Source organism: Lissotriton helveticus, chromosome 2_1 (genome assembly GCF_964261635.1).
Source record: "Lissotriton helveticus chromosome 2_1, aLisHel1.1, whole genome shotgun sequence".
In the NCBI taxonomy this organism is placed as follows: Eukaryota; Metazoa; Chordata; class Amphibia; order Caudata; family Salamandridae; genus Lissotriton; species Lissotriton helveticus.
Window position 1 is genome coordinate 752,076,982 of NC_136059.1, and position 26,662 is coordinate 752,103,643.

The 26,662-nt window shown below is 46.6% G+C and overlaps 1 protein-coding gene across 7 annotated transcripts in view; it reads left to right on the forward strand.

Moving 5' to 3' along the window:
• Positions 1 to 26,662, forward strand: part of LOC144819488 (myb-related transcription factor, partner of profilin-like) — a 522,799-nt gene that overhangs the window by 83,902 nt on the left and 412,235 nt on the right. The window contains exon 1 of one of the 7 annotated variants that reach the window (XM_078677352.1): positions 10,652 to 10,711. The exons of the other annotated variants lie outside the window; for them this stretch is intronic. The gene's annotated coding sequence lies outside the window, so the exon portion shown is untranslated. Of the gene's footprint in view, positions 1 to 10,651; positions 10,712 to 26,662 lie in introns of those variants that run through there. 7 annotated transcript variants of the gene reach the window in all.

Consider the following 26,662-nt stretch of genomic DNA (forward strand, 5'->3'; position numbering starts at 1 on the left):
AAGGGTCAAGGGCTGAACATCATACAGTAGCCACTGAGAGATTTGGCCATGCGGCGGTGGTCTTCCCATTTTTGCTGTTAGGCTGTTTTTTGTACCACAGGAGCCATGCCCATCTTAAAACCTGTGATGCTGAGTTACAATAGGTTTCATTCAGTGATTTCAAGTTAGCTTTAATGAGCCAGCACTCTGGCTTGGAGATGCATGTCTGTGCTTCTTATTTGTAATTCAATATTTAGAGGACAGGGAAGTATAGTGGCTGGCAATTCTTTTTACAGCGAGCAGCCTAAGTGCCACAGTTAGTTCATTTGCATTTCAAGTGTAATTGATGAAAACTACGTAATGTAATTTGGAAAGGCATTTCAAAGACGATTCGAAGTGTTTCCACGAAGAGGTATTTTCAATTATAAACGAAGCCAATTTACTTTGCCAAAGCTTATTAAGCAAAAGTTTTGAGTTGGTGGGTTATATTATATACATAAATTGAGCACTAAACTGCGATTTAAGACCGGGTTGCTGCCACTGATTTTTGTCGAGTGGCATCTTATAAATAGTTGGAGAATGGGACAATAGACAGTGGAAATTCGTCGTCATTTACAGGCACATGCATCAATATTGCTTTTTGCGATTCCTTAATTGCGAAAAATAAGGAATCACAATTAAGGAATTACAAAATGCAATGCATCAAGAAATTGCTAAATAAATGGCAATTTCTTAATATTCCTTAATGGCGACTCGCAAATTTCGAGTCGCAATTAAGGAATACCGCCCCATTCATTCCTATGGGCCCAGAGGCCCATAGGAATGAATGGGAAGACATTCTCAATTTGCGATTCGCAATTAGCGAATCGCAAATTGAGAATGCAATTTCAAGGGTGCAGGGGTGTCCGAAGGACACCTTGTTGCACCCCTGAAATCAATCTGTGCACATAATTTGTGCACACACATGCCCTAAGGGCATGTGTGTGCACAACATGAAACTTTGAAAAATGCACAAAAGTGTATTTTTCAGAGTTTTCGCAAATTACAATGAGGTTCAACCTCATGGTAATTTGCTCCCCCTAATTGCGAAATCGCAATTTTTTTAAGTTTCATGCATTGCATTTAAGGAATCGCAATGCGATTCCTTGAATGCAATCGCAATTTGAGAATTCGCAAATATTTGCAAATTCTCAAATTGCGAGGGCCTTCACCCTTCATGCACTCCAAAAGCAGATTTTGCGATCGTAAACGGAAGATTTTTGCGATTCGCACCGTTTGCGATCGCAAAATCCTTTGATACATGTGCCTGTTAGACTTTAAAGGAATGTGCTGCTTTAGGAAGCACATTCACAACACAACAAAAATATAACAGGGAACAACATAAAACAGTTAAGCAGAAAGCAAAGCAACATATTACACAAAGGCACAATGAAATATTACAGCAATACAGAGTTAAAGAACAAATATTACATCACCCCCCCACAACAAAAATGCAACACAACTTATATGCACAAATATGCCAGTCATATGATACCAAATACTCAAATCTGCTTTGAGGACACAGGCTTAAAAGGCGCTTCCACCAGGCACTACTTTAATTTTTACTAAGGACATGAAATAGTGGAAGTCAAAAAAGTTTTCTGACCCGCCTCCATATGGTTTCTTACCCTCCACCTGCAGCTAACACAAGTATTGCCCTATTACTTACCGATAATCTTCATTACTTCTGGTCCTGTTGTCCTAATCCGATTCCTTACAAAGTGGAGATGACCATCTCCATGACAGAAAAAAAGAACGGGAGAATGCTGGGACACCTTACCCCAACCCATCCCACTGGGAGTACATAAGCAGTAACAACCAGGCAATCCACCTGAACTACCAAGCTACCAACAGGAAGGCCGGCCGGCCGGGAAGGAAGGATGGGCATGAGGAAAGGGACGAGGACAACGAGACCAGAGTTAATGAAGATTACCTGTAAGTAATAGGGCATTACCCCCCACCCCCGGTTCTCCAGTCCTCGTCCCATTCCTTACAAAGTGGAGCACACCAAAGCCGGAAACCCGGCCACCCGAACTCCCAAGAATACCAGGAACAACATACTGAAAGAATCATCACAAAAGAAGCAAATGGGTGAACCACAGGAAAGAAACATAGGCAGGATCACACAACCTGCAATGCCCCCAACCGAACACAGGGCAGATCCCCCAAAACAAGCAGGAGACAACCAAGAAGAGCAAAACAAGGAGGCAAAAACACAGAGCCACTACCTAAAGGGCAGACAACCCACACCGGGAACACCTCTGAACCAACCACAGAGGAGGAGAACCCAACAAGAAAGGGCCAGAGACTGATCCCACTAGAAGGACAGCAATGAGGCCACCCACAGAATAAGAAGACCCAAGGCGACCGGACACAGCAAAAAGCCTGGGGCACACCAACAGGTACACTAGAGGCCAGAAAGGAGGCAAAGCCCAGAGACCCAAGTTCAAATAGAACATCCAGAGGGACCAAAGCATCCAGGCACCGCCCAAAACAACCAGCACAAGGGGGCCAGAAGAAGCAGAAGTGCCTACCGAGCTCAAAAATCCCAGAAGGGCACCCACCCCACAAGAAGGCCCCCAAGGGTAGTAGCACCATAAAATATCCAGAACCAGCAGCAGAAACAACATAGAACAAGCCCCAGCAGACAAGGGAAAAGCGCCTCATGCAGCTGAAAAGAACCCAAAATGACCCCACCAGAAAGCAGAGAGGAAGCAAGGAGAGAGCCAACAGGCCTTGCCCAAAGCCGGACACAAAGGACTGACATGACCAACCACAGGACCAACCCCAACACACCAGGGGAGGGCCCCAGCATACCAGCCTAGACAAAAAAGGACCGGGCCCACTGCAAGAGCCAAGGCACTGACCCAGAGGAATACCAAAGGGCAGTCCCACCAAGAACAAACCAGGAAAAGAGGGTGTAGTGACCAAGAGCAAGTCCCCCCTAACCTGACAGCCCCAGCCAGCAGAGATCCCAGAGGACACCACCACAGAAAACCTAGAGACGGCTCAGGCCATGGGCAGGAACAGCCACCACCAACCACCAGCCTAGACATGGGACAACAGCCCAAAACCCCCAAACCCAGAAAAGGACCCGGGGCACAGGGACAGGTCAACAGGCCAGGACTGAGGCAGCAACCCCAAACAATGAGCCACAAACCCTCACCCCGCCCAACAAAGACAAGGGAGAGGTCAGAAGCTCAACTCCCCTACACAATGTGCTAACAACAGGACCCCGCCTAAGTAAAGCAAGGCATGGACCCCAGCAGACACCGAACCAGACCAGGGCTCAATACCAAGAGCAGGGAATATCAAAAACCCTCCAAGGCCACCAGGACCAGGGGAACTCAAAGACCGAACAGGGTCAACAGGGAAGAAGCCACCACAGACAACTCCCACCAAGGGCAACACCACCAAGCAGAATCCTGGGGTAGACCACTGGGGAGAAACACAGGACCAGGGAAGACCAAGCCCACAGGCACTGAAGAAGAACATGGAACAGGGATGGTGGGGAACCCCCAACTGAACCAACAGCCGACCAACTGGCCAGGACGACATAGGACGACACAAAGGAATCAACCCAGGCGAGACCCATGAGCAGCTGCTGCAGGGCAAAAACCGGAGAGAAAAAACTGGGTGGTCTACAGACCAAACCCATATATGCCCACACAAATACCAGAGAAGCCAGCAGACCGAACAACGGACATTCCAGCAAGACACTAGGCCACCAACACAGCACCACCACAGGTCTGGAAAGAATGAGCAACGGGCCAACCGCCACAACCACAAAACCCCCAAACACCAAGGGCACAGATCAATGCACAGGAACCAGCTACATCCAGGCTACACAGGGAACTCAAAGTGGCAATAATACAGGGAGGGATCCAAGCAGCCCAAACCTGCACACCAATGGCATAGCCCAGCCCGCACCAGGCAGGTGCAGAGGAGAGGCAAGAGGAAAGAGCCAGAAGGCTGGGCCAGACCCCAGCAACACCAGTCACAGGACCGCCAACCACCAAAGGGCTGAAAGACCCAAACCCAAACGAGGCACAAAGCGACCAGGGAAAGGAAAGCCAGACAAGGACACACACAGACATCTAAAGGGGACCTCCAAGGGACCAAGGCCCCAACGGCCGGAGCTGGACACAACCAGGCAGATCGGTCTAGCCACAGGAAGATGCACACACCAACCCAGAACAGACCGAGAGAGCCTGGCACCCCAGCCACAAAGGGCCAGCCACCAACAAACATGGCTCCCAGCAAGCCCAGCAGGCCAGGTGATTGTGCAGCAGTACGTCAAGGACAGCCCAGCAGCCTCACGGGAATCCAGAGAAGATTGCAGCACGCAGCAGCAGCAGGTACGTTCAACCAGCAACCACCCTCCATTCTGTTGTCAGAAAAAAAGAACAGCCAGAATGCTGGGTTCGTACTGCTTATGTAGTCCCAGTGGGAGGAGGTGGGCTTAGGTGTTCCAGCATTCTTCTGTGCTTTTTTCTGTTGTGGAGATGGTCATCTCCACTTTGTAAGGAATGGGATGAGGACTGGAGGGACTGGGGGTAATACCTCTCAGATATGCAGCACTGCTTCAAAATCTCTCAGAGAAACCCTTAATTAGCTGTATTGAAAGAGACAGTTCATAAAGCTAGAACTAAGGGGCTTGTTTATGAGAGCCCTGCATCACTTTTGCACCACGTAATGTGGTACTTGCATGACCCAGTGCTCGCATAAAGATTTATGAAGCCATGAAAAGCCATGAAAAGCCATGAAAAGCCACCTTGTGTGGCTCTGATTGGCCTAATAAATTAAGAATAAGGCGATGCAGTGCAAATCACTGTGTTGCCATTGCACCCGGGAGGAATTCCATGGGAGTTGCGATAGATTTTCCCACGTAAAACCCATGAATTTTGCCACTGCCCCAGATTTACTCAATAATGTAACCCTGGGACAGTGCCAAACCCGTATGCCTCCCCAGAGGAGGCGTAACTAGGAGAATTATTTTGATTTCTCCTTGTTTTTTCCTCTTTCCATATGTGCTGTATTCTGCAGCATATATAGAAAGAGGAAAACGTCCATCTGGATTGTGTTTGTACAGGAAGGTGCCCCTTCCTGCACAAAAACAATCTTGCACGCAAAGCAGACACCCTTACACTATGGTGAAAGAGTGCCTGTGTTTAAGGTAGACAGCAAATTGTGCTACAGCGCAGGGGGAAATGACAGGAATGCACCATATTTCATAAATACAGTGCATTCCTTCCCTTTCTTATTGGTGTAGAGCAATGATTCAAGAAAACTTACGATGCTGCCCTATGCCAATTCCCCATAAATGATGCCCTTGATTTCTCCTAGTTTTTTCCTCTTTCCACTTGTGCTGCATTCTGCAGCACACATAAAAATAGGAAAAAGCTTCTTAGGGTTGTTTGTTTTTGTGCTGGAGGGTACCCCTTCCTGCACAAAAACAATCTTGCCTGTAATCAAGGCACCCTTGCATCATGGTGCAAGGGTGCCTACATTATCACTAGGCTTCTGAAACGGTGCCAGCACAGGCAGGAAGGACGGGAATACACCATATTGCTTAAATACAGTGCATTACTGGCCGTTCAGTTTGGCATAGAGCATCGCAGCAAGGTGCCTTACTGCCTTTCCTAACAAAAATGCCATAAATGAGGCGTGAAATATCCCGATGCCTCATACCTGACATCTATGGACATTGAACAAAAACACAAATTGTATCACTGAAGGGATTGTCTATCTACTAAAATTTCCCTGTGACATGATGTACGTGAGGATGACAACTCGTAAAGTAAAAACTAGGAGCACTGAGCATTGTAGTGCCATTAGATGCTAGAAGACAAACACTAAACTAACAAGAAACTTTCTAGATCTTGGCCACACAGCCAATTACATCTTCTGGCTAGTATGAGATAAACCTCAATTCACCACAAGTTTGGGTTCATTGCAGTCAGTACTCTTTTATGGAGAACAACGTTGGGTGTTTAAGCTGAAACGTGATAGCATGGGTCTCAATGACGACATACCGTGGACAAATCTATCCAGATAACTAGATGAATCTGCATCTCTGGCCCCATGTAATACAATTGTTTTCTAAGTACAATGACCCTGGGTTTATGTGTACGCTCTATAGAATCAATCATACATCTCTAAAACGATGTCATTCCCTTTCATTTATACGCCCAAGTGTGGTACCTAGACTACTCATTATACTCCGTTGATTTGGAGAATATGCACATTCTATTTTTCTTTTCCTTCTTTGCAACCTTTAATGATTATATTTTTCGATGCATTGATATAATAGGGAAATGCTCATAGGGGACAACAGCACATGTCAGCAATATCACATGGCCACCTATGTATGTGAGGAAACTCAGGACGATTGTCCTAAACCCTCCAGAACCCAAGTCTTCAGTAAGGTGGGGAATAGGTACTATCTCTTTTCATTGCAGTTTCTTCTTTTTTTGTAGTTTCACCTCGGGTAGATAACCCTCAATTCTCCAACAAAGATCATGAAGCATATTTGCAATCGGTCTAGAGCAGGGGTACTCATAGTACGGCCCGCGGGCCGCTGGCGGCCCGGCAAGCCTTCCCTGGCGGCCCGCGGACCTTGAAGATATCGTACCCGAGTTATTTTTTTTTTTTAGGTGTGTCTGCAACCAGAGCGCCACTTGGCAACTGTGCTGCTCTGTGGGGGCCGGGTGATTCCAGCCATAGTCCGAGTGGGGCTGCAGGGGCGCTGAGAGGTGATCAAGGCCTCATTAACATGCCAATGGTCTATTAAAGCTCAGGTGCGGCTGTGTGTGTGTGGGCCTGCGCCTGGAAGCTGTCACAGCCCGGGCACACACAGCGAGGGTGAGGAGACAGAGGGAGGGAGGAGGAGGGAGGGAGGGAGAGAAAGGGAGGCAGACAGAGGGAGGGAGAGCGAGTGGGAGGGAAAGGGAGGGAGAAGGATTTACTCTCTTGTAGGATTCATTGACTGAATAATGTGCGTTTTATGTAAAGCGCTCTGATACCTTACATTAGAATGGGCATCGCAATAATAAAAATTCATTGTGAGAGGGTGGCTATAAAGAAATGAGGGGAAGCACTGAAAGGTAATAGTGAAGGCATCCTTAGAGAAGGCGGGAAGGGGGCAACAAAGGCTCTCGCACTGGGAGGCCACTAACGCTAAAGCCGACCCTGCCCAATGCTATTTCAGCATTTTCAGTAAGGTGGTGCCACTGTCCCACCTGGGACAGAGTAAGGCCCATGACCAATGTTTGACCTCTGTGTCCCTGGGGGAATCTGCGGTGTGATGGATGGCTGTCTATGGGGACAGCTCGCCCTTTGCGTTTGGTGTAATTACAATTCCTCTTCAATTCTTGGGGAGAGCTGTTCGCAGAGATGAAGCTCTGAACCTTACTCCTGAAAAATAAGAGCAGTTGTTGAAACATCTGTTGGAGCGAGAGAGTACTGTTTTTGCCCTTTGGTATTTTTGCATTATACTCCAGTTCGTTAACTAGTGCTTGCCTAATCTGATGCTTAAGGATGTTTTAGCATTTAAATTCAGCTTACAAGCAAAGTAACCTTTTTGACTAGCGTTCAGCCACGTCTATAACCCACAAAATTGGGGTTTAGGTACGTAAATAGATTTTCTCTCATACACATTGAAGTACCTCAGCCTGCCAGCCGTAACGCAACCCCACTCACCATTGGCTGGAGTTGTGCACCCTCTGTGCACTGGCTAATGTAGACCCACTGCAGTACCCTACAAAGAAGTGAGTGTATTCCTGCAAAAGGTCAGTGGTTCTACTTGGTGCTATCTTTGTGACAGGGCCCACTTTCCGATCCCATCAGGCAGCATTTTCACGAGCACATTTAATGTTGAATAATACCTCACCAGGCACATTTCAGAACCTGCACTTTATTTATGATGAGCAGATTTCAGGGGGCGGGTGGGAGGGGGAGGGGGTGGATTTTAATGTGCACGCTCATTTTGTCCAACATTAGTATAACATTAAAAGGGCGTTGATAATATAGGAGAGACTGGAATCCCTTTATTAAAGCGTGTCTCTGATTTCCATACGGTAGGCGACTTGTGACATCTCTAGTCGCCTGTGAAAAAGAACTGACATAGCTGTTCAACTGTCATGCCTTATTACAGCTGAGCTCTGACATCATCACGCCTGCTGCCAGAGCTAGCGGCAAAGGTGAAAGGGAGGACATGGAGCATCATTAAAGCTGCAATTTAAACATGCAAAAACGAAACCTCGCATTTTCTGAATGAACGATGATCTGTAGAACGGAGACATGTATGGCAACATATATATATTTTTTGCATGCATGCATTAGGAAATTATAGAAAAATATATCATCTCTGTTTCTGTCCATGCATATTGCTTCTGCATTCTGCACTACAACATTAAAAAAAAATCTGACATGTATTAAACTGATTCCAATATCTTTTTGCAAAAAAGCCTAACTGCCCTTTGGTGTGTTTAATTTTGTGGTACAGGTCCGACTTTTATTCATCAGGTCAGCAAACATACTATCGATTTCATATGAAAATGCAACAACCCAAGGACTTTAAGCAGTGTGTGGGAAGGGTGATGGAGTCACCATGTATTATAAGAAATAAAGTACCCTGTGATTTGCATTAAAAGGATATTGCAAGGCACCCCAGAGTACCAAGACCATATGAAGGGAGGGAGAGGGGGGGAGGGAAAGGGAGGCAGACGGAGGGAGAGAGACAAAGGGAGGGAGAGGGAAAAGGAGGGAGGGAAAGGGTGGGAGACAGAGGGAAAGCAAGGGAGGGAGGGAAAGGGAGGGAGAGGGAGCCAGAGCGAGAAGGAGGGAGGGAAAGGCAGGGAAAGGGAGGGAGAGCAAGGGTGAGAGGGAAAGGGAGGGAGACCGAGGGAGGGAAAGGCACGGAGACAGAGGGAGGGGGAGAGGGAGACAGAGGGAGAGGGAGAGAGGGAGTGGGAGGTAAAGGGAGAGAGAGGGAGGGAGGGAGTGAGAGGGAGGTAGAGAGAGGGAGACCTCCGAGTGAGGGGGAGGGAAGGAGAGAGAGGGAGACCGCAGAGTGAGGGGAAGGGAAGGAGAGAGAGGGATATCTCAGAGTGAGGGAGACATCAGAGTGAGGGAGACAGAGGGAGACCTCAGAGTGAGGGAGGGGGAAGGAGAGAGAGGGAGACAGAGGGAATGGGGGAATGAGGGAGAGGGAAGGAGAGAGAGGGAGACAGAGTGAGGGAGAGGGAAATAGAGTGAGGGAGAGGGAAATAGAGTGAGGGAGAGGGAAACAGAGTGAGGGAGAGGGAAACAGAGTGAGGGAGGGAGACAGAGAGAGAGTGAGACAGTCAGAGTGAGTGAGACAGAGGAAGAGAGGGAGAGAGACAGTCAGAGTGAGTGAGACAGAGGGAGAGATGGAGAGAGGGAGTGAGAGGAAGTGAGAGGGAGTAAGAGAGTCAGAGTGAGTGAGACAGAGGAAGACATAGAGACAGAGAGACAGAGGGAGAGAGGGAGAGAGAGGGAGGGAGAGAGAGAGAGGGAGGGAGAGGGCGAGAGAGAGGGAGGGAGACAGAGAGAGAGATGTGTGTATGCCGGGTCTGTTGGCTCAGTGGACAAAGGCGTCCGCTGCAGGGACCTGTGATCAACCTCATGGTCGCAGTTTTTTTTGTTGCTCTAGCCCCACCCCCTTCCCTACTGACCCTGCCCCCACCGGTGCGGCCCTCGGACACAAACCACACTGTAAATTTGGCCCCGAGAGAAAGTTTGTGAGTACCCATGGTCTAGAGGGTCCCACAATCCCTGAGTAGTTCCGGCGACCCAAGTTACAACCATTACACGGTTACTGACGTGTGGGAGGCAGCTCGGTACATGGCCCTACACCTTTAACAGACCGGGACTACGGGTCTCAGAATGCTATGCGGGTCTTCCGACCCACATGACAAGCGTGCACGTCCGCGAACGTGCTTGATGCAGTCTCAGTTTTTCCTCTATTTTAGAACTTCCAGGCGGCGGGAGTGGCACTCTCGCCTGGACGTCGACACAGGTTGTGCACCTTACGAATGCGGTAAGCAGATCCGAGCTCTCACCCCTATCACCGTATACCCTGAGGGATTGGGGCATATAGATAACCAGTGGTGTTGTGCACTCACCTGATGAAGTCTTATATAGACAAACACCGCTTGATTGATTGTTACAACGCGCATTGCTTTCAATCTCGACGCGAGGTTGTTTTCCCTTTCAATGTGAATTTAGTTTCCTTTGATTTTGAGAACAGCACGGAACACCGAAGTGTGTATTCAAATTGGCATCTGTGATTAAGCTGAGACTTTGATTTCTTTCACTGTAAGCTTCATATAAGACCAGAAACGTTAAGGACTGACCTGTACTCACCCTATTTGATTGGGCAGTTTGCAGACACAAGCAATCTCTAATGCAATATGATAGATACTGTTATGTGTGAGATACGGGTCTGTTAATGGCTGGGGACCCGATACTAGATTTTGGTTGTCCTGGTGGGATGAACTGTATTAATGGATCTTTCCAATTGATTCTAGGTGTCAAAACGATATAATAATATATATATATATATGGACATGTGTACATGAAATAGACACTGTAATCTATGTTCTTTACAGTTGGGCACAATGATGCGTTCATAGAGCATGGAGAGTTGGTTTGGTATGACACTTTATAGGTAAGCAAAACCAATACGAACTATGTTAAGATCATTTTGGGTAATGTCAGTACATGAAGTCTTGAATGTTTTTCATTTGGTTTTCAGAATAGACGAACCCCTTTGAAGTGTCTTGGGTTGCTGAACACCTGCCCGCCCTGTTCCTGTGGTGGCTAGTATATTTATATTTGTTCACTTATGCAGAGTGACTATTCAACTATGGTCCTGATGAATGGCACTGGATCTCTTTAGGGGAGCAACTTATGGCTGAAACATGTTGATCTACATCTACGGATATATAGGCTTAATCCCTAGTCCTCTTGTTTTTAACTGTGTCCTTAAGGCCACCCAATAAAGATTTAGTGGACTCAGAGAGACATTTTTAAATCACTCACACTTTTTCTGCACTCTGCCTCTCATTCACTTCTATCATTCACTCATCTTGAGAAAACTCCTCAGCTCCTCCCCTCGGGGAGTTGTAGCCCACACCTCAGTGTAAGGAGGGAACCCATATGATAAAGCATGTCACCTAACAGTGAGTGAGGGTTCTTGTTTTGAAGGGAAATATTCCTCCCTGTTCCTTCTTCTGACATTACGCTACTTCTATTTTTTCTGTTTTCTATTTTTCATACCTGACATCCTCATTAACCATGCACATCTAATCAAATACAGGAAATTATTTTAAACGTATCAGCTACACCTGACCTGAGGTCATGTTTTATTATTGTTAAATCAATGCTTAGTGGGTGGAAGGATACCCTGAAATGAAGACGACAAGCTATCAACATGTAACTAATTTGGCATTTGTTTTAGGGATCTTTTAAGGTAATGTGCTTTTATCTTCCCGGATGTAATCAGGAAACGGACAATTTGCAGTCGAGGGAAATGACACTATAGAAATCAGAGAGACAGATACAGCATGTATGAGATGTAGGTCAGTCTCATTACACAGGCACCGAGTTGCAGAGCTTCAATAAACTGTTGAGCTGCCTAGTACAAAAAATGCTAGCTTCTTATCTGAATACTAATAACGCCTCAAGCACAGGGTGCTCATCTAAGTACAAAAGTTGGAATCATGAATAAACCAGAGCAAGCACTCTTCTGCTTTTTTAATAGTTGCAGGCTATCTATTTATTTATTTTTAAAAGAAAGTGTAATAATTTAAAGGGTACTATTCTTAAATAAATTACAATGAATGTGAATTAAAAAATCAATAATAAAAATAAACATATTCTGAAGGGAAGAACTGAACCAGATAAAGTAAATTTCCCTAATGTATGGCGCTGTTAGCCCTTTGAAAACTCGGATATATTTTGAGCATATCCTGCAATGCTTTCCAGGTTTCTCATTACTGTATCACTGTCCGATAAATTACGTTTTCTTTAATTAATCCAATATACCGAGTCTGCTTCCTGGAGTTATTGATGCTCATTATTCCCATGTCTCCTTGGCACTGTTCGCTGTCAGACCTGCCTCTTTCGTCTCCTTTTGGTTTTAATGATCTGTTCAATTCTCGTCGAATATTCATAGTGACATTCATTTGCCTACGCGGGAATGGAAGCTGATGAATTAACAGTACTGCATATGGCTACTAAAGAGGGCAAGCCAATTAGGAAACAGTTGTAATTCTGGCAAGTAGCATCATTATTCCAATCAAAATGTCAAAGGGTGCACCTCATAAAAAGTCATTTTCCTAGTGCTGCTACTTTTAACAGTTCAGATTTCACAACGCACATGATAAAAGAGACACTGGCTCTGCTAATATATTGTGAGAGATTGAGATGAGAATTATTAAAATTTGGGGGCTGATTTAGAAATGAATATAGTAGTGTAATGTCTGCTGGTTACCCGACGATGCAGTCAATTTGCCATTGGTATGATTACACAGCTGAATTGCACCCCTACTTTCATACCACAACAGGAGACGGTAACTCAACTGATGGTAATTCAGATAAATCTAATTTAGCACATCCACTAGAATCAGTGTATTTACATTACGGTTCACCTCTTAATTTCACATTTTAGTATGAAATTGTAGTCGGATCAGGAGGACATTTTGATTGGTGCTATTACACGTCTTTGGTGGTATATAGCTTGGTGCAAACACCTTTTACCACTGCATCATGAGAGTGGATTTGTGGAAAGACTACCTATGCATGTTTTTAACATATGAACTACAGTTTTGGTATAAGAATTACACCACAGTCCCTAATCCTGCCTTGCTGCTCCACGCATGATTGCCGCCCTGTCATGCCGCCATTGAACAGTCTGTGGGGGACTGCCTCCTTCAATAACCGCGCCGAGACTACACTTCCCAGAGTCCCCGGGGCGCCAGTCAGCCGCGCCATCACACAGCACCTGGAGGCGCTTCAAAATCGCCGCAGGCCTCCCGCAGCTCGAGATGCGCGTGCCCCGGCGCTGCCTGGGCCAAGCCCGGGCCCGTGGACTGGCTCACAATACCAATTAGCTGCCCCGCATTCCAGTAATCATTGCCCAGGAGGCGTCTGAGGGGCTCACTGGGGACATCAAGGAATCAGTAAAACCTCAAGGCTTATGGGACAGAATGATAATAGCTACCAATAGCTACTAAGGTACTGATTTCTGTTTTTTTGCGTTAACATCTCCTCTGACCCAAGCCCAAACTTAACCCCTTCTTTTTTTTTGGGATGAGTAAACGCAAGGCAACAAGTTCTCTGTTGGGGGGGGGGAAGGGGGCTCTCGACGCCTTCCTCACGAGAGCGGAGTCTCGGTTAGTCCACGAAATCCAGCTCACAGAGAAGAGACTATATTTGGACTCGATCATAGAGCAAAAGCGATCTTCCATGGGTATCATTGCCATGAGTAAATCACCTAATGTTGTGGCACCTTTAGGCCATAGTAAACCTATACACGGTAACAATAAAAAAGCCGTAACCCCCGCTGTTCCATCGTTACAGGGGGCGGGCTTGTTAATTCAACCCATTGATCTGATAGCTGATGTCTTAAGTCCGTCACAGAGTATCACAGATGAAAGGGAGGGGGATTGTGAATTAACCACTGTGTTAACCCACGGGTCAGGGTCGGGAGAGGGAGAGGGAGAGCCTGTCCTAGCCGTAGATCTGCCTGGTGTAGAAATCACCCTAAGGGAAGGCGGGGAGGTGGTCACTCGATCCAAAAGGGCTCTGAAAGTCACAGGCGCAACCAGTGTGGTCACCCCCATGGTTGATCTCAGGACTTTAGGTAACCGAACCAGGGGGGGGGGCACCACACTCCAAAAGCTAAATCTAAACAGAGGGGTGAGCCCAAATCAACTAGGACTAAAGAAACCGAGGGGCCCGCAGCTAACCACCAGTGATTAAATTGCGGTGAAATAGAGATGAATGGGGGCGGTTATGGAGCTGTGGTCTAGGTTAGAAATAATGTTAACTACCCATCTAGGGCCGGTGTATGAGAAAATAAATGCAATAGAAGGGAAACTATCCTTGCTTCTTGCACAGTGCAGTATTCAGACTTCTGTACCAACAGGGGAACATGTCATCAGGGCGGGGGCACCAGTGGGCTCCACTCGCCCTAACTCAGTCACCACCCAAAAGGGAACAGAGGGGGGGATCCACGACCGTGAACAGCTAGATGGAACACAGGAAGCCAGAAAAAAGGGCTAACTGCGGAGACTACCGATGGAAATGTCCACACAATGCTCGGGGAGGGAACAGGCAGATAACGGCGGAAAGGCCAGATCAAAGTTCTAACCCTAACATAGCCCCCAGAAACTCAGAGGGAAGAACACTCACACCTAAAGTTACAGCGCCAATATTAGCTGACTTCTCACGGTGTACCCCAGATCTGCCGGTTATAGACTTACCACCGGCATCCTGCCCTTATACAGTAATCTTGACAGGGGTCCCGGCTTGTAGCGGTGACAAGGAAGAAGCTCCTCGAACCCTGATCAATAAGGCGGCCCACTGGCTGACCGGAAATGTAGGTTTTAATATCTCCCACCATAGGCACCTTCTTATGGCAAGGAGATTGTGTGATCTTAAACCTAAGGTATTCAGGGCTGGTAGGAGATCTCCTAAATAGGGAGAGGGTTCTCCATCAGGAGGAGGGTGGCTAAAGTATTCGTATGCTCCCCCTGGGCTTTTTTTATAGGGACACGTTATATGCAAAAAACGGGATGCTCATAGGCAACACCTAGTGGGACCTGACTGCGTGGGACAGACAATCCTGCTAATTAATCGATATGCCCCTCTTCACAGTGTTTCAGCCTTAAACGAAATAGACTGACTAGCTAGCGGGCCATCATGTGGGGATGGTCCTAGACGGGTGAGATTCCCCCCCAAGGTAGGTGTAGGAGGGTTAGTCATGTCAAAGACTACTGAGTCCATTCCTCCCGCTGTATCTGGAGAGCACATTGGGTCTGGTCCCGAGGAGAATCTTCAAGCACCCATTGAATCTACTAGTCTGCTTTTTTGTTACATGCAAGACAGGGTGATATTGAGATAATTTCCTGGAACATAGCAGGATTATCCTCCAAAATAAAAAAATCATGACTGGTTAGCTTACATAAAGAAATTCCATGTAATTTGCCTACAGGAAACGTGGGAGGTGAACAGCAGTGTACTCGCCTTAGAAGGATATAAAATGTACCCTGTACCGGCACGGAAGGCAACCTCCGGGACAGCAAGGGGTGGTTTGATGACATATGTGGACTTGGGGTTACAAGGGAGTTGGGACGACTTGGGCTGGGACTCAGATTTTATGCAAGGGATAAGATATTACAATAAGGCTTAAAATACATTTTTATTAACTTTTATAATGCCATTGTAAATCAAATTGTAAATCATACGTTCTTATATAGCGCCTTTCACCGTAAGGTCTCAAGGCACTTGCTTTGGGAACCCGTCCTGGCTTTTCCCTGCGAGAATACCCCTACTGGGCACCCCCAAGGTGAAAGCCAGGCATCCCATCGTGGTGGGGCAGTTGTGGAGACTAAGCAAGCTATTGCCCAGAGTTGCAGAGTGTGAACCCATGATTCGAGTAGGCGCCGAGGCGAGAATTATCGAGTCCGTGGACATTTTTGAGCTCAAGACCCTGCCGCATCGGGAATTGAACCCTGGTCCCGGGTCTGATCTCTGCGTCCGGGTATGCCTCCTCTTACCGGAGAGCCACACTTCTCCACTTCTCCATTGTAGGTGGACAGATTCTATTAAGACTGGTTGAGCTGGAGTGCCGGTTGGAAGGAATATTAGAGCAAGGGGCGTTGAGCTCCCAGTTGGTGCTACTGGGTGATTTTAATTGCCATCTGTGCCCCCACGTGAACACCAGTCGGGGGGACTGGTCCTTGTGCCCACTGGAAGAGGGCTTGCACTTGGAGCACACTAGAGAGGGAAGTGAGCTAAGTAAGGTGCTGGGCAACATGCCCTCACATACACTATGGACTTGATTAGAGTCGAGTCCACTCAACTTTTAAAAGCAAGGGAAAGGATTCTTTTATTGACTTTATTTTTGTCACTAACATGCTAAAGAGTAGGATCTCAAGATTTAATATAGAGGTTAGCATCTTCAGCGAACACACCTCTCTGGTCATGTCGATCAGGGACCCAAACCCAAATAAGCATTCTTCGCAAAGGGGGGCCGTGGCACAATAAGCGCCACTGATCAAGGAAGGATACTTAGATGGTCCCATATTAATGGTGAAGATTTGTTAGGGTGTTAATCTCAGACAGCGAACAGCAGGTCTGGAAGTGTTTAGACCTAACAGTGGAAGGGGCAGATTTGATTAAAACCTTTGAGGGTGTTGCCCAACATATTGATGGCCTGCTCAGGAGCAGTACTGTAAAAAAGGAATTGGATACTGCTAGGTGGTTTGATCGTCATTGTTCCATTGCCCTGAGGGAATTGAAGTTAGCTTTAAAAACTGCTCCCAAAGATAAAATGAAGGTGTCCTCTTGTAGGGCTTTGTACAAACAGGCAGTAAAATGTTGGATTCCCCAAGGATAGGTATGAGAGGGATTTCTGTCCTGCTATACGCGGATGACGCGTTGCTTCTTGCGTGCACTGCGTGCGGGCTTCAGTGTCTGATAGATGGTTTTGTCCGTTTTATGGAGAGTTTAGATCTGTCCCCCAATCTTTCCAAATCATATGTCACGGAAGTGGGAAAAATGCCGAAAAGGAAATTTTATTATATGATTGGCACTCACTGTCTGGAAAAGGTGCAGGCATTCTCATATCTGGGGATTTTTTTTCACATCTGCCTCAGTTGTAAAGTCCTGGTACATGAGAAATGCCGCACACTAGCTAGCTACTCCGGGGCAATTATGAATTTTGCACGCAGGCTGGGCCGTTGGTCCCCGGAGCAAATTTTGACATTGTATTGTTCCATGTGCTGTGCCAAAGTTCTATATGACAGTGAGGTCTGGGGCTTTATAGACTTACAACAGCTACAAATTGAAGATAATATATTCCTTTGGTGGTTGCTGAAAGTCCCCCAGAGCACACCTTCCCACATTATCCATGAAGAATTGGGTGTTACTCACATTAAGGACAGGTCGCAACTCAAACCCCTAACCTGTTGGATTAAAATCTGTACAAATCCTGAGGCATCACTAAATAAGCAGATAATAATGGACTGTATTGCTCAGGACAGGGGTCAGAACATTTCCCTGGCTCAAGTATGTGAGGGAAACATTAACAGGCCTGGGATGTTGGGGCTATTTTAACCACCCAACATAATTGCTACCCCGGGACAAGGCTCATGTCAAGGCTCAATTTTTAAAGTAAGTGGTATCCCTCAGGGAAGACAAGGAGCTGACCAAACTATCAGTGAGAGCTCACTTGTTGACCAAATCTTGTCCGGGTATTGAACCTTATCTGTCCTTTATTCCCAATGCACAGGATAGATTTCTAATGACCCGATTTAGGCTGAATCTACTACATCACATTCTGGCGGTTCCCGCAGGGTATATATACATAATCTATAGAGTTAACGGGCCCGTGCGGCTTCGACCAACGGTCTCCGCAGTGTACCCTTCACTTTGTCTTATTACGTCCCCATTATGCTCGCCCCAGGAAGTTATTTTTAAAATGCATTTTAAAGAATGCTAGGTTCAAGCAGGAAAAGGTGGCTCTATTGTTTCTGAAATTGTCCACCGAGGTTTTAACACTTTTTTGTACTGTAAACTTTTTAAGGTCGGCTGTGAGACTCATAAATACAACAGGGGAGGGGTGATATATATGGCTGTAGTACCTCTCAGTTAGTAATTTTAATAATGAACTGTGTGGGGATGGCAATTTTCTAGCTTAAAATGAACTAACTACTCCTGCACCTATTTGATTGATTTTGTCACCCGCCACTAAACCCACGCCGACTCCCTCTATTCCAGGACTTATTTATTCGACCTCTATGAAGAATGACAATGGATAAGTGGCCCATTTGTGAATCATTTGTACCTGTATTTTAGCTCAATTTTATTCCTCTTTGTGATGTTTTTAAACTGTACTTTTATGGTATTGTATTTATGCTGAATAAAGTAATATTGATTGATACAAAAAATGATTGATGCACCGCAGTCACCAAAAAAGCACAAAAACACAACAACATTTCATAATAGCGCACAAACACAGTTCCTTAATGGCAATGCAACACAACGAGCAGACAAAAACGCATCAATAAAAACACAACATGATAATACTACAACAAAAATGCAACTAACCAACAACACAACCAATCACACCGCACAACACAACCAATGACACCACAAAAGTTCTAAACAACAATAAAGTATAACACCAACTACAGCAAAACATTGCACTACAACATAAAAGTATACCAACAAATCACAATAGAATAACGAGCAACAGAATTTCAATTTATATCACAATAATTAATCAAAAAAACTAACACTTTGACACAATAATATAGTACAAAAAAGCAACAGAAAGACAATGACATGGTGGATAGGTTTTTGTGTCAAATTGTGCTGTCTATGTTGTATTATTATTGTTTTTGTGAGGCTATGGTGTGTTGACATGGTCTTTTATTGAGTCGTTTTTCAATAATGTGCTATTGAGTTTGTGAGGTTTTGTGGTTCAGCTGTGTTGATCTATTTGTGCTTTCTTATGCTGATATTCTGATTGCATGTTGTGCAATGTTGAGGTTGTTTTATTGCTTTGTATTGTCTTGTGTTCTGTTTTTCTGTGCATGTATTGTCATTGCATTCTCTTAAGGTATGTAATTTCTTTACGAGCATTAACACATGCTGCTGTTTCCAACTAAAGACAGCACATTTAATTGGAGGTCAAGCAAAAAACAACAGTTTGAATTAAGGTATGAGTGATGACTTTGCAGGCAAGATCTGTTCGGCTGGCTGTGAGGGCCTCCAGGTAAATACAATAGGAGGAGCCTGGCTGAAGGGAGCAACAGTACAGAATTGATAACAGTGTTGAGTCACACCTAAACAGTCTACTAGAGCTAGGAAGTCATACAATCTCCTAGTAGAGAACTTTTAATAATAAGCTTGTCGTGCAACTATGTGCAGATTTATCAACATTTTGCACTGGTGAAAAGTTACACAATGTGATGCAAACTGCCACACAGTGTTTGTGTGCTTGAAAGAAGCCTATCAAGTAATTCAAGTAGTGCTGTATGCATCGTATCTTTATTTAGTGTCAGGGGTATGCAATGTATCGAACCCAGTCGTTTCCGAGCTACCAGACACGGTTGTTGATGAAACGTCCTATCCTACTAACAATGGTGAACTGAGCTAGAATTCCATAAGAAATTCTGCACCTACAAGGCAGGTGCTAATAAGAAGTAATGTTTTCATTTCTCCTAACCTTTTCAACATTGTTGTATACTGTATTGTACAGCACACATTCAATTTGGGGGGTGTTTTAAAATATATCTTGGTAAAGCATTTTGTGCTGGAAGGGGGCCTTTAAAGTTCTATACGTCCCCAACCTCTCAAAGAATGTTTCTAGATATTTTAAGAAAACATGTTGCAGAAAGCACTTAGAAACTCTCACTGTGTACCAATAAATCACAGCTGGTAATGGCAGTCTTAAAATTAAACTAAACCTTCGTGTTGTCAATACTGTCCTTTGCACTAAAATATTCCTGAATTGTTAAGATTCTATATGGTCACATACACCCAGCTTCACCTGAAATGCAGGTCAAAGCCAAACTTGTCTTATCCACCTTTGCTAATAGAAAGATCCCGAGCCAATCTATGGATGATAATTGATTTTCAATTCTAAAAAGTGGTCCTCTTTTAGAAATTCCACACTTCACCTCTTCAAAACCCTCCCTCGTTAACACCATTCTCTCTTTCAAAGGGTCAGATTATTGCCAGTCCATTGTCCTTACTTCACTGACAGCAGCCTTCCTACTCACTGAGAGAGATCATAGTTGGGCTTTTTTGCCTCTCTCAGGCCATACCGTAATTGACATCATTCTCTTCCTCAACATGGGTTTCACAAACATGCATGTCCCACTACTTTTACATGCCTTTTCCATCTTACACCGTACACCACAACACAATCCGATTATTCAAGACCACTCCCCCTACCATCTTCATTAGCCCACCTTTGTGCTCAGTGCCTTTCTCTTCTAGGGGCACATTGAATGTGAAAGTAGTAGTTTCATCCACTAATTCGATCACCTACAATATCCCTCGCCTATCCACTTAGACTTTCTAAGGCCTTTGACTCTCCCTTCTTAAGTAATCCTCCCATCATTAATATGCCCAAAGAGTACCTGCAAGATCTCTTCAACCCCTCATTTTCCATCCAAAATAATTCTTGCTGCTCAGATCTCTGGAGTGCAGCTACTTCATTCACTCTTGGAATGCAATGCTACCTGCCCACCTTTCAAGTGGCACTGCTCCAATATAACCATCAACAAGAGATTCTATGAACAGTCACAACAAAAAGAAAAGCAGTGACCACATTGTCACTGACAGTGACATTGTGACTAAAATTGATAACCTCTTTCTAGAAGTAAGATCTAATGTCCTCCACAGTATGCCTTTTGGTAAATGTGGTAAGGTAAACTTTGCCTCCAACTTTTGCCATGTCTGTGGCCAACCCAAATGAACGGTAAAGACTATAAGCAATAGGTTTCCACAGCCATGCAACAATAACTGAAGTAGTGCTAGAGGACCTAACAAGGGCCTAATTATAAGTTGCACGTCACTGCGTTCATGGTAAAGTCAAATGCGATTTTTTTTAATCACTGTTGGAACTGGCCCTTCTTGCAGGGTCATCCTCAAACTTTTTGCTTCTTCCTCCCTTATTTTTCCTGACCCGTGGCTGTTGGCAATAGGACTCTGCACACTTTACCACTGCTGATCAGTGCTAAAGTGCATATGCTCTCTATGTAAAGTGTTATTCTGATTGGATATACATGTTTGGCATATTTGTATCACCATGAAGTCCCTAGTAAAGTGCACTGGGTGTGCCAGGGCTGGTGATGACAAATGCTACTAGTGGGCCTGCAGCACTGATTGTGCCACCCACAGGAGTAGCCCTAAAATGATGTGTCAGGCCTGACACTGCAGTGCCTTTGTGCAGTTTAGAACTGCCATGTCCTCCTGGTCAGTGTCCCCACTGACCAGGCCTAACCCTTCCCTTTTTGTGTACATCAGTCACCCCTATGGAAGTGTACATCAGTCACCCCTATGGAAGGCCCAAGGTACCCCCCTGGGCAGGGTGCAGTGTATGTAAAAGGTAGAGCATATACTAGTGCAGGTGACATGCTCTGGTAGTGAATGGCTGCCATTTTCGTTTTTCACTACTGTAAGGCTATCTTGCTCCATAGGTTAACATGGGGGATGCTGGCTACAGTGGTTAACAGCATTTCTTCCCATAGGAACAAGATAGGACATAAGTATCTAGTATCCCGGAACTCAGAATTTAATAACACATCTTTTAGGAAAGGTTGTTTTTAAATCCTGTGTTTGAGAACAGCACTTTTAGAAAGTTGCTGTTCTCTTGTCTGACCCTTCTGTGTGCCTGGGCCTGTTTGTGTATTGACTGTCTGGTTTGAGGGTGACAGGGGCTGTGTCAGAAGTGTACCTGAACTCTTGGCTTTTCCGTGGAAGCTGATGACTTGAGGGAGGAGCCCTGTTGAGTAATTCCGAATTCCCTCACCTCCCTGGACCCGGATTTCTCCAAGACCAGGAACGGAAGGGAAAGGGGAAGTGGATAGACAAGAGAGACTGCCACACTGGTGCCTAAGGACTCTTCTACGATGGCCCAACTGCACCTAAAATATGAAGCACATCATTAATACAGTTCCCACAAGAATTGGCTTCCTACACTACTCGTATCCACTAGCTGCTCAATTTACCTTACTCAAGTGTGGAATTTGCTGCTCTCTAATTCTTCATATGATATATAATTGGCTTCCTAGAAATGTTCATGCATACAGTTCAGTGCTCATAGATTGCAGGTTGTAGGAAGAAGGTATGTTGGTAGACAGCAGTATTAATTATATGCATACAATGAATACCCCATTTACAACGCTCAAAGGAATGATGACTGGAAGATGCAGGAAGCTATGAAGATTACTGATAAATGTTCCAGAAGAATATCTCAACTGAAGTTCAATGAGATAGCAGGTCTGCCCTAGGCTATAAGGCTGTTTCACAAAGGCTAATGCAGGCTTAATAACACAAGAGAGTTCACAAATGAAGAAACAAAGCAAGGAGCAATCCTACTGCATTGTCGTTTTCAGAACTGCTGTCAGGAATAATGCCCAGGAACTCTTCAACGCCAAAGTTGCTGCCAGGAAACCAAACACCACAGGACTGGCACGAATGCTGGAACTTAATTTACAGTCTGACGGGAAAAACTGCTGAACGGTGAAGAGAGGCGGAAAGAAAATGAAGCCTCTGAACGGACAAGAAACGGGACTTGCACACGGGCCGATTAATCAACCAGAAATAATGGCCGTGTGTGCTGAGAGGCTCGTAATATACCAAAGAGCCCAAAAAACTGGAACAAAAGCCCTCAAAAGACTAATTACAGTTCAGATTCGGAAGCGCTGAGGAAGCGCGACCTTCCAACTCAAAACGACAGTTGAAGTGCGCAGAGCAGAGGGCTCTCGCGCACGAAATGGCGGACAGTCAGCGAACACTAGAACGCTGACCAACGAAATCTGGTGGCACAACCAGGAAGCCTTTACCTCCTATTTGACCACTGTTGCGCCACTCTCTGCCGCCAACTCCACATGGGCAAAAACGGAGTGGCACATGAAAAATGCCTGACCTGAATCGTGTGAGGATGAAGGCGGGATCTGACAGGCTGGGGAATTCCCCAGGAGGCTGGATGAGTCAGCACTAGGCTGAATGACTGCATTTGCAACTGGAGTGGTGGGAGGAGTTAGCACCTGGGCTGAATAGGGTTGTGTCTGCCTTCCACAATGCTGGCTCCACCCCCCTGCTGGGCGGCTGAGGACCCTGCCCCTCACTCTGAAAGGAAAGAAGCAGCCAGCAAAACAAAGTACTCAGGAAACCCCAGAACTGGTTCAGACCGGGCTCAGGGCCCACATGCACAGAGAGAACAAAGACTTTAGGGGTATAAGTACAGGACCCCTGACAACAGAAAATTAGATCATCCTGGAAATCAAGAAGGAACCTCTGCCAAGGAGAAAGCTGAAACTGAAGAAGGAAGATTGTCCTGCTGTTGCTCTGCTGGACTGACCTGTTGCTTTGCTGCCAAGGAGAGGGGAAGGACTTTGCTGTTGAGCTGTGTCCCCTGTCTTGAAGGAATCTCCAAGGGCCTGAGAAGAGCTGGCTCCCTGTTTTGAAGTCCCAGGAACAAAAGGACTTCACCCCAGCTTCCCTGAACTCTGCTGAGAGAGTTCTGTCCTTCCTAGAGTGCTTGATCCAGTTGTGGGGCCTCTGGAAGTTGTACCTGTGCTGGGAAGCTTGAAACTAAGCTTGAGTAACTTTTGAAACTGAAAAGTGTTGCATCGCTCGCTTGCAGAGCGCATCCCCGACAGTGCGAGAAGTTTCCCGCCGCTACGGAGGTCGAGATCGTCGCAGCGCCTGACGCCGCTGCCAGAGACGTCGCATCCTTCGTTTGCGGGACGCACCAGACCGGTGCGGGAGAATCGAACATCGCTGCGAGTATCGTCGCAGAGCCTGTCGTCGCTGGGTGAGAACGCCGCACCGCTTGCTTGCGGACCGCATCACGTCGCTGCGAGCATCGTCGCAGAACCATCGCATCGAGGAGCTGCGAGAGAGAGGATCACCGCTGGACCGCGCATCGTCGCCCCAGAGATCGTCGCAGCCCTCTTCGAGATCGTCGCATCGTGCCTTTGCGAGAACAGACTTCCTACGGAACCTACGCACCGGAATCCATACAAGTGGCCTTCCTCCCCATACAGACCGGATTCGTCGCAACACGCCCGCTGCTGCAGCGGGGCTGTCGCATCGCCTCCCCAGGGTCTCAGGAGCAACGCATCGCTTGTTTTCCACCGCACCAGCTTCTGCTTTTTGGAACTTTGTTGCAACTAAAAGGTACTGTGAGTAAACGTGACGCAACTGTGAACTTTTCACGCATCAGTAGAGAATTCTATCGCAACGTAGAGAATTCTATCGCAACCAAAGAATTTTAACGCAACCTTAAGAACTCTTTTTGAAACCATATTCTTGAACTGTGTATGTTGGATTTTTGTCGTTTTGGTCTTGTGTAGTTTAGATTAAATACCTTTATTTGTCTAAACTGTTGTGGGGTCAGTTTGTGGTGTTTTCACTGTGTTACTGTGAGTGTTGGTACAAATACTTTACGCATTGCCTCTGGTTAGCCTAGACTGCTCGTGCCAAGCTACCTACAGGGTGAGCAGGGGTTATCTCAGAGGGTTATCTCCTTGCCCTGACTAGAAGCAAGGGTCCCTATTTGGACAGTGGTACCTACCTCTGCCAACTAGAGACCCCCAGTTCTAACATTGGTGGTCAGGCGGTGGGATTTGAACTTGTATTTGTACTTGACCCACAGTAATTGGTGTACATCACTAGTGAGTGCAGATCACTATGCCACCACATACTGTTTGTTTTTTCCGGTGTCCTCCTGGAAGTATTTTTGGATATTGAGACTCTGGCTAGTGTTGCACCTGTAAAATCCTGCCAAAATGGAAGTCAACTTTTTCCACCTGTGCATCTACACAGAAGAGGAGATAACAGCCTTTTGCAAGAAGAGGGAGCTGCCCATGGAGAAAGGTTCCACAAGGAGGGATCTTGAGGCATGCCTGTATTCCAATGAGGCCGGAATTTGGGAAGCAACATTAGCAGATGATTCTGAGGAGGAGGACTTCTCTGACAGTGAGAGAGAAAAAGATGAGTGGCTCCTTGCTACTGAGCAAAGGTGCAGAGAATTAGACCGGCTAAGCAAGGAAGGTATGATCCGGTGGGCCTTAGCCCAGAAAGAAAAATGGGACGCTCAAGGAAGGAGCTTTGCTGAGTTGGAGGTGGAGTCCAGCTCAGATGGTGGCAGCATGATTATGATATCTAGTGCGGAGAGAGAGGTACAAACACCCAGAGATGTGGCGCCTGACTTGAGGGAGGGGGTCCACATACACCAGGGGGTTCAGGTTTATGATGTAGTTCCAGTGGAGTGCAGTGTCCCTGAAGTAGATTGGGCTACTGGCACAGGGGACCATATTCCTAGTGGTGGGAGGGACACTTTACTGACTCTAGATGAGAGGTACAGGGAGAGGGGTTCCCCCATGGTAGAACCCTTGGTGTGTGTGTGTGAAGACCAGCCAGAAGAGTATGGGTTGTGTGACAGAGACAGTCAGATACTGTCTTGCCAGTCTCAGGAGGGTGGTGTGGGGTACTTGTGTGAGGCACTGGAGGGTGAGGCAAAGGGTAGCTTGGCTAACAACTGTGGGGGGCTGTGTGATTCATTTGTTGGAGAGCATATTTTAAGTCCCTGTTTTCCAGAGTTATGCCAACACCCGGCGGAGTGTGAGTTCTCTGACCCCAGAGAGCTTGCGTTGGAGGCAGACCTCTTGGTGGATTCCAGAGAGTCTGAGGAGGCATTGGGGAGTGATCCCAAAAGGAGTGGCTTAGATATCTTCCAGACCTGTGAGGTGGAAGAGGTTCAGTGTAGCCCAGTTAGGTCCCAGTGTAGTGGGAGGGGTGTAGGGGCTCATGTCCGGTCTCAGTGGAGAAGGAGTGAGTGTGGGACGGTGTGTCTCACGGTGCCCGAAACCCAGTCTCAGGGCCTGGAGGGTTCCTTGAGGGAACACTAGGTTGGGGACCTAGACTGTACTAGTAGGCCATTTGTGGAGGATCTCCTAGTGTCTGTTGAACGGGGAGTGCCTGTAACCAGGTCTCCATCAGTTCTGGTGTCTGGAAGTGCCGCTCCATTTAGGAGGGTACCGAAGTCCAGACTGAGGGGTGAGAGGGGGAAGGAGTCCCCAGTGGGAGAACCAGTGGGTCAGGGACAAGTCGGAAGGGCTGAGTCCCCAGTGAGTGACCATGGTGACCTCACTTCTGTCCTGGGGGATCTTCCCGCGCTGTCAGGTGGACAGAGGTCGGGAGATCTGCGCCAGGCAGACTGTCACAGGACACATGAGTTGTGTGTCACCCTCAAGGAGGTACTATGTGAGTCCCCAGAAGTCCTGGTGTGCCAGGCAAATGCACAACCGCAGGTTTTGGTCCCTGGGTTGGGAGACCAGGTTCAGGATTTGCCTGACCTGGAAGGAAGGACATCTGTAACCAGTGTCCTGACCAATATGGTTCCCAGGGATACCCCTCCAGTAGGGAGGGTGCAGCGCTCTGGAAGGGGGTGCAGAGGGAGGGAGTCCTCACCCCTGACCCCGGTACAACCTGAGGGGTTAAACCCTAGGTTGGGAGACCAGTTGCTGGAGGGAGGTCCTGAACTGGTAGGAAAGTTGTGTTCTTGGTTGTCTTGGTGGACAGGGTTGCCCCTGGAAGGAGGGCAGGAGTCTCACCCTGGGGGTGGACTTGGCCACACCATTGTGTT